The following is an 8407-nucleotide window of genomic DNA, read 5'->3' as shown; positions in this document are numbered from 1 at the left end:
ACGACCGACTTATGCTAAGTTTATGGCAAGACCCTATTATGTTTATCTACAGCTCAATATGCCAGGTCATAAGGGGACCATCACGGTACATGGGAGCCAAAAGATAGCTTTGGAATGTGAAGAAGGTGATGCGGCTTATGCGGAGTCGGTTTGTGCAACAGAGGAGTTGAAATTTTATAAGGACAATGTTGATCTGGCGGATATGACTTCTTTGAAAAAGCCAACTACAGAGCATGATCCGGACTTGAAGTTTAAATCGACTGAGCAAACCAAGTTAGTTGATTTTGTTCCTGGTGATTCATCCAAGCAGTTTAGCATTAGTGCTAATCTAGATCCGAAATAGGAAAGCACGCTCATCGAGTTCATCCGTGAGAACCAGGACATCTTTGCATGGAAACCTTCTGACATGCCAGGTGTACTGAGGGAACTCGCTGAGCACACTCTTAATATTGATCCTAAGCTTCAACCGGTCAAGCAATTTCTCCGCCGCTTCAATGAAGAAAGGCGTAAGGCTATTGGTGAGGAGGTAGCCCGGCTGCTGGCAGCTGGGTTTATCATTGAAGTGTTTCATCTTGAGTGGTTGGCTAACCCGGTACTGGTACTTAAGAAGAATGGCACTTGGCCCATGTGTGTGGACTACACAGATTTAAACAAGGCCTGTCCGGCTGATCCTTTCGCCCTCCCTCGTATTGATTAGATTATTGATGCTACAGCGGGTTGTGAGCGTTTGAGTCTTCTGGATGCTTATTCTGGTTATCATCAGATCAAGATGGCAGTTAAGGACTAGGAGAAGACATCTTTTATAACTCCCTTTGGAGCCTTCTGCTATGTGTCTATGCCTTTTGGGCTCAAAAGTGCCCAGGCGACTTATCAGCGCTGTGTGCAGAATTGTCTTCATACTCAGATTGGGCGCAATGTTCATGCTTATGTGGATGATATTGTTGTGAAGTCCAGGAAAGAGGAGACGTTGATAGATGATTTGGAGGAAACTTTTGATAATCTTCGAATTTATAATATGATGCTTAATCCGGCCAAGTGTGCCTTTGGTGTACCGGCAGGCAAGATCTTGGGGTTTTTGGTGTCTAACAGGGGTATTGAGGCTAACCCGGAAAAGATTAAGGCAATTACTTCTCTGGCTAAACCGGCGTGTATCAATGATGTTCAATGTCTGGCGGGTCGTATTGCAGCATTGAGCCGGTTTATCAGCCAGTTGGGGGAGAAAGCTATCCCTCTATATCAGATGATGAAACAGACAGACAATTTTGTCTGGAGTGATGCTGCTGATGCGGCGTTTGAGGACTTGAAAAAGCAGTTAGCCGAGCCACTTGTCCTTGCTACTCCTATTGATAAAGAGCCGTTGTTGCTATATGTGGCTGCTAATGCTAGGGCTGTCAGTGTGGCTATTGTGGTAGAGCGAAAGGAGGAAGGCAAGGAATATCCGGTTCAACGGCCGGTTTATTATATTAGTGAGGTTCTCATTAAGTCCAAACAGAGATACCCACATTGGCAAAAGCTGGTGTACGGAGTTTTTATGGTGAGCCAGATGCTTAAACAGTATTTTAAGGGTCATCCCATCACTGTGGTCAGTTCTGCTCCTTTGGGAGATATGATCCAAAACAGGGAAGCAACTGGCCGGGTTGCCAAGTGGGCCATTGAGCTTGGACCTCATGGGTTAAAATATATGCCTCATACGGCAATCAAGTCCCAGGCACTTGTGGATTTCATCAATGACTGGACAGAGTTGCAGATGTTGGAGGAAAAGCCGGATAACACATATTGGACTATTCACTTTGATGGATCCAGGCAATTGGAGGGCTCGGGGCTGGAGTTGTGCTAGCTTCCCCTCGAGGTGATAAATTTTGTTATGTTCTCCGCTTAATGTTTCCTTGCACTAACAATGAAGCGGAATATGAGGCCTTACTCCATAGTCTTCGAGTGGCTAAGGAGATGAACTTAAGCCGGGTTAGGTGCTTTGGTGACTCGGATTTGGTAGCTCAAAAAGTATCAGGTACTTGGGACTCCAAAGACCCACTCATGGCGGCTTATCGGCGGGAGGTGGATGTTATTGCTGGTCACTTCAAGGGTTATCAGTTTGAGCATGTGGACCGGAGAAAGAATGAAGCGGCAGACACTTTAAGCCAGTTGGGTTCTCAACGTAAACCGGTGTCCGCCAATGTTTTTCTTGATGTCCTTCATAACCCGTTGGTCAAGTTACCCACAAAGGAGGATTTGGCTATCCCTGACCCGGAGTGTCGGTGTCAAAACCGGCGGATCTCGGGTAGGGGGTCCCGAACTGTGCGTCTAAGGCGGATGGTAACAGGAGGCAGGGGACACGATGTTTTACCCAGGTTCGAGCCCTCTTGATGGAGGTAAAACCCTACGTCCTGCTTGATTATTCTTGATAATATGAGTAGTACAAGAGTTTATCTACCACAAGATCAGAGAGGCTAAACCCTAGAAGCTAGCCTATGGTATGATTGTATGTCGTCCTACGGACTAAAACCCTCCAGATTATATAGACACCGGAGGAGGCTAGGGTTACACAAGGTCGGTTACAAAGGAGGAGATATGCATATCCGTATTGCCTAACTTGCCTTCCATGCCAAGTAGAGTCCCATCCGGACACAGGATGAAGTCTTCAATCTTGTATCTTCATAGTCCAACAGTCCGTCTGTCCGGAGACCCCCTAATCCAGGACTCCCTCAGTAGCCCCTAAACCAGGCTTCAATAACGATGAGTCCGACGCGCAGTGTTGTCTTCGGTATTGCAAGGCGGGTTCCTCCTCCGAATACTTCGTAGAAGATCTTTGAACACGAGGATCATGTCCGGCTCTACAAAATAAGTTCCACATACCAGCGTAGAGGGAATAATATTTACACAAACCTAATCTGCTGACGTACCCCGTAGTGTGACATCACACCACAGCCAGGTCTTTATTCGAATCATTTTTCATAACCTATCTCAGCGTGTTTCGCCAGGCGGTTTCCTTGGCACATCTTGTCGAAGCAGAGATCGTGTCCCCTTATTACGGGATTCCCATCAATACGAACATGGGTAAACCAACCGCGCCATCAATTACGGTGCTTGAGGGATAAGCGAGTTTTACCAGGCTAGTTGGGGCACATAGTTCGTCCGCCCTTATAAAGGGATAAGGTTTCACCTTTTTCGACCCACGCCTTCTTCCTCCTTGCTCATCCATTCTTGCACACTCGAGCTCCAGCACCCAAGTCCACATCCTTCTCTTCAACTCTCTCCAAACATGTTCGAAGCAGCAGGCAAGTGGATGGTCTCCTCCGTCACGGAGGGACACATCAAAAAACTACGTGGGGCCGGATACTTAGCCGCGGATATCACGCACCGGCTGCCAGCCGCGTGGTAGATCATCCCTACCCCAGAACCTCACGAAAGGGTGGTCTTCCTCCCCCACTTCGTCCGCGGAATGGGGTTTCCCCTCCATCCATTCGTCCGCGGCCTTATGTTCTATTATGGGCCGGACTTTCATGATCTGGCCCCAAATTTCATCCTCAACATCTCGGCGTTTATCGTCGTGTGTGAGGCTTTCCTCCGCATCCGGCCCCACTTCGCCCTGTGGCTGAAGACCTTCAATATCAAGCCGAAGGTAGTAGGAGGCCAACAAGCGGAATGCGGTGGAGCCATGGTGGGCAAAATGCTCAACGTTACGTGGCTCGAGGGCTCCTTCGTGGAGACCATAAAGGGGTGGCAATCAGGGTGGTTCTACATCACCGAGCCGTGCGACACCAAATGGGTGGCGGCCCCCGATTTTTGATCCGGAATCCCCATGCGGCTCACTTCCTGGAAGGAGAAGGGCCTGTCCTGGGGTTCATCGGTGGAGCTGGACGGACTCCAGAAGTGTATCCGGAACATGATAAGCAGGAAACTTAAGCTTGTCAACATAGTCCAGGTCATGCTCTTCCGCCGGATCCTCCCGTGTCAACAACGGGCTTTCAACTTATGGGAGTTCGACCCGGCCCAGCACCAGACTCTACGCGAGCTCTTCGACACGATGCATAAGGACGTCTGGAAGGTGTTGTTCAAGGGTGCCGAGGTCCCTCCTTCTCTTACCGAGGACCGCGGGCTAAGCGCGAGGCGTCCTGCGAATCCGGTAAGTTCTGTACATCTGGTAGTGTATTTATTTCCCATAGCTCAACCATGTGCGGGTTCTGAGCTCCCATGCCTTTGACAGGACTGGGTGGAGACATCAGAGCAGATTAACTGTCCGGCCCCTCTGCCCGAAGACCCTGCGGACGCTCTCCTGACGGAGATGCGGACTCTGGCTCCTTATGAGGTGCCGGAGAAGACCAAGGAGAAGGCTAAGGGAACACGAAAGAGTTCCTGGCGCCAGGTGGTATCGGACTCCTCGTCCGATAACTCCGAGACGCACTGCTCCCATGAAAACGAGGAGGAAGATGAAGACTCTCCCCCTCTAGCCGGGGGAGACAAGAAAAGGAAGGCCGCCCCAATCGGGGAGGCCGAAGGGTCCAAGAAGGGAAGGACTCTCCTTCCGGACTGTTCCACCACTGCCGCCGACGGCAAAGAGGAGTGGCTACTCAGGGCCAAGCCCCTGGCGAAGTCGTAAGTATTCGGATACCAGAGTAACTCATAGCATACTTTTATTGCACTGCTTCTCCTAATCGTCGAATATGATCATGCAGTCTGCCCCGAGCCCGTATCGATGTATCCTCGTCGGACGGTTCCTTGGACTCGTTGGATATGGATAGTGATACACTTCCAACCGCCTCCTCTCCTCGCCCTACGGACGATGTCGAGGTATTGTCCCAAGGGGCACCGAGCCGGGGGGAGACAGTCCCGGAGGCACCTCAAGGCGACCTTCCGGACTCCAGGCGTGAAGGGAGCAAGACTCGCTCCAAGTTCGGCCCCTAGCCGAACGCCGCGCCAGAACCTCCAGTGATTCCGGACTCCGGCAGGCGACCCCCTTCCAAGAGGGGCAAGCCGCCTGTGCTGGTGACCTCTGTCCATCCAAAGGCACCGGACAACCTGCTGGGAGCGCTTCGCGGCGCTTCCATCGACGAAGAGCATAGCACTATTATGAGTGCGGTTGAGGGAGTCCTGGATTAGGGGGTGTTCGGGTAGCCGGACTATACCTTCAGCCGGACTCCTGCACTATGAAGATACAAGATTGAAGACTTCGTCCCATGTCCGGATGGGACTTTCCTTGGCGTGGAAGGCAAGCTTGGCGATGCGGATATTCAAGATCTTCTACCATTGTAACCGACTCTGTGTAACCCTAACCCTCTCCAGTGTCTATATAAACCGGAGGTTTGTAGTCCGTAGGACATCAACTCCATATACAACGATCGTACCATAGGCTAGCTTCTAGGGTTTAGCCTCCTTGATCTCGTGGTAGATCTACTCTTGTACTACCCATATCATCAATATTAATCAAGCAGGAGTAGGGTATTACCTCCATCGAGAGGGCCCGAACCTGGGTAAAAACATCGTGTCCCTTGTCTCCTGTTACCATCCGGCCTTGACGCACAGTTCGGGACCCCCTACCCGAGATCCGCCGGTTTTGACACCGACATTGGTGCTTTCATTGAGAGTTCCTCCCGTCTTTAAAGACGGCGCCGTTGCTAAGGGAGCCTTGGCTGTCGGCCAAACTCTCCGGCTAGGTGGTTTCCTCATGACCGCCTGTTCGGCTGTTGCGCCGACAGTGACCTCTCGGGATATCAAAAGCAACCTACACGTCAGCTCGGAGCTCGTCGAGCAGCTAGATCCAATGGAGCTCTCTTCCGTAAACAAGCTCTTGGATCGCATCGCCGCCCTGGGGGTCGCTACGGATTACGACCAGGTTGGGCTTAAACCCGATCTAAGAGAAATTAACTCTCCCCAAGTCACCCACCACGTTGCTGTGGTAGAGGCGCAGTGTGGCGACCCTTCATCTATTTTAAGGACTAGCTACGTCCGAATTCCCGACCCCTCCAAGCCGGATACCCGCGGAGAGGAGGATGTAACTCAAGACCTGAGCTTAGGATCAGGCAACGGGATAGATTCGTTGGACAACATCCAAGAATCTGAACTTCAGAGTTCCGAAACTCTTCGGCCTCCGAATCTTGGATTGGGTGAGGTTTCAGATTCAACGGCACCCGCCCACCCGAACATAAGCGATCTCTCCCAAATCAGGCAGAGGCCCGAGGAAACAGTACATCATTACTGGGCCAGATTCCTCCTGGTTATGAACAGGATAAAGGATTGCCGCGAGGGAGATGCAATCTCGATTTTCTGCAGTAATTGCACGAACGAGGGAATCCTTAACGCCGTAAGTCATCGTGATATTACACGCTTTGCTGACTTGGCGTCCATAGTACAAAAATACTGTGCGATGGAAAGCGCCTGGAAAACCGAAATAAAATTTTGGGATAATCCGGCCTTGAATAGTAATCCCGTCCGAACTAAGAGGGTGCATCATCATAGGACACCCGGGATAAACACCAAAAAGCCAAAACCCTCTACAGGGCATGGAACCGTACTGGAAAGGTGGCTTGATGGACCCTGTAGAATTCACAGTACAGAGGATGCCACACCAACTCACAGCCTTAGAGCATGTTGGATACTCCGGCAGGTGGCCAAAATTGGCGAGGACCTCTTAATTCTGGAGGCCGCAGAAAGCCAGCCCGAGGACACCAGTATCGTTCTCACAGTCTTCAAGACTTTCGTATCAAACAATATGCGAAAAAGAACACTCCGCAGCCTCGCCGAAGTCTATCAAGTTGCAACAATAAATCCATGGAGCAACACTACTATTACCTTCAACGCAAGTGATGAACCTAGATTCCGAACAGCCCGAGCACCAGCAGCATTGGTCCTCAGTCCCATAGTGGACGGCATTCGCCTCACCAAGGTGCTCATGGATGGAGGCAGCGGACTGAACCTCATTTATGAGGAAACCCTTCAAAAAATGGAAATAGACTGGAACCGCATCGAGCGAAGCAGCACAACCTTCAGAGGAATAATCCCCAGTCGGGAAGCGCGCTGCACAGGAAAAATCACACTAGATGTGGTGTTCGGCACGACGGATAATTACAGGTCCGAAGAAGTCACGTTTCAGGTGGCCCCATTCAAAAGCGGATATCATGCTTTACTAGGGCGGGAGCATTCACAATCTTCCAAGCAATACCCCATTACGGGTACATGAAGCTTAAGATGCCCGGGCCGAACGGAATTGTCACTCTAGCTAGTGATCCGGACATAGCACTCCGCGCCGAAAACAAGACGGCCGCATTAGCCCTTGAGGCACTATTCGAAGCCTTAGCGGCTGAGGAACTGACTGCGCTGCGCTCCATGGTTAACAGGGATGATGTGATACTCGACAAGAGATCCAAATCCACATCCTTCAAGCCAGCTGACGAAATAGTCAAATTCCAGGTCCATCCAACGGACCCCAACAAAACAGCTTCCATCGGGGCACGACTGAACCCTGATGTAGACGCCGCACTGCAAGAGTTCCTATGAGAGAACTGGGACATTTTCGCCTGGCACCCTTCAGACATGCCAAGGATCCCACGCAGGCTGGCCGAACACAGCTTAAATATCCTAAAAGGATTCAAACCTGTCAAACAAGCCCTTCGGCGTTTTTCCAAACCCAAGAGACAGGCTATGGGAGAGGAGCTAGCCAAGCTATTGGAGGCCGGATTCATTAGAGACATAAAACATCCGGACTGGCTAGCAAACCTGGTGATGGTACCAAAGAAGGACAAATCCTGGCGCCTGTTTGTCGATTTTAAAGACCTTAACAAGGCTTGCCCAAAGGATCCCTTCCCCCTCCCCCGTATCGATGAAATTATCGATGCCACCGCAGGACACGATTCGTTATGTTTCCTCGACGCGTACTCCGGTTACCATAAAATCAAGATGGCAGAATCAGACCAAGCCGCAACAGCATTCATCACACCATACGGCCCATTCTGCTTCAACACAATGCCCTTCGGGCTGAAAAACGCCGGCGCAACATATCAGCGCATGATCCAGACATGTCTGGCAAACCAAATCGGCAAAAAAGTGGAGGCGTATGTGGATGATGTGGTCGTCAAATCAAGACATGTCGAATCTCTAGTAGACGACTTGAGGCGTGCATTCGATAACCTCTGAAAATATGACATCAAGCTCAACCCGGAAAAATGCGTCTTCGGCGTTCCAGCCGGAAAGCTCTTGGGCTTCATTGTTTTCGGTAGAGGAACTGAAGCAAATCCAGCCAAGATCCGAGCTTTGTCACAATTGGATATCCCAAAGGACCTCAAACAAATACAAAAATTAACCGGATGCGTGGCGGCTTTAAGCCGCTTCATCTCCCGCTTGGGAGAAAAGGCACTACCCCTCTATCGCCTCCTTCGGCGCACTGAACACTTCGAGTGGACGGATGCCTCCATGG

The sequence above is a fragment of the Triticum urartu genome, chromosome 1A (genome assembly GCF_056163025.1).
Source record: "Triticum urartu cultivar PI428250 chromosome 1A, HENAU_Tu73, whole genome shotgun sequence".
Taxonomy (NCBI): domain Eukaryota; kingdom Viridiplantae; phylum Streptophyta; class Magnoliopsida; order Poales; family Poaceae; genus Triticum; species Triticum urartu.
The sequence above is the reverse complement of the archived record's forward strand: the minus strand, read 5'-3'. Positions refer to the sequence as shown.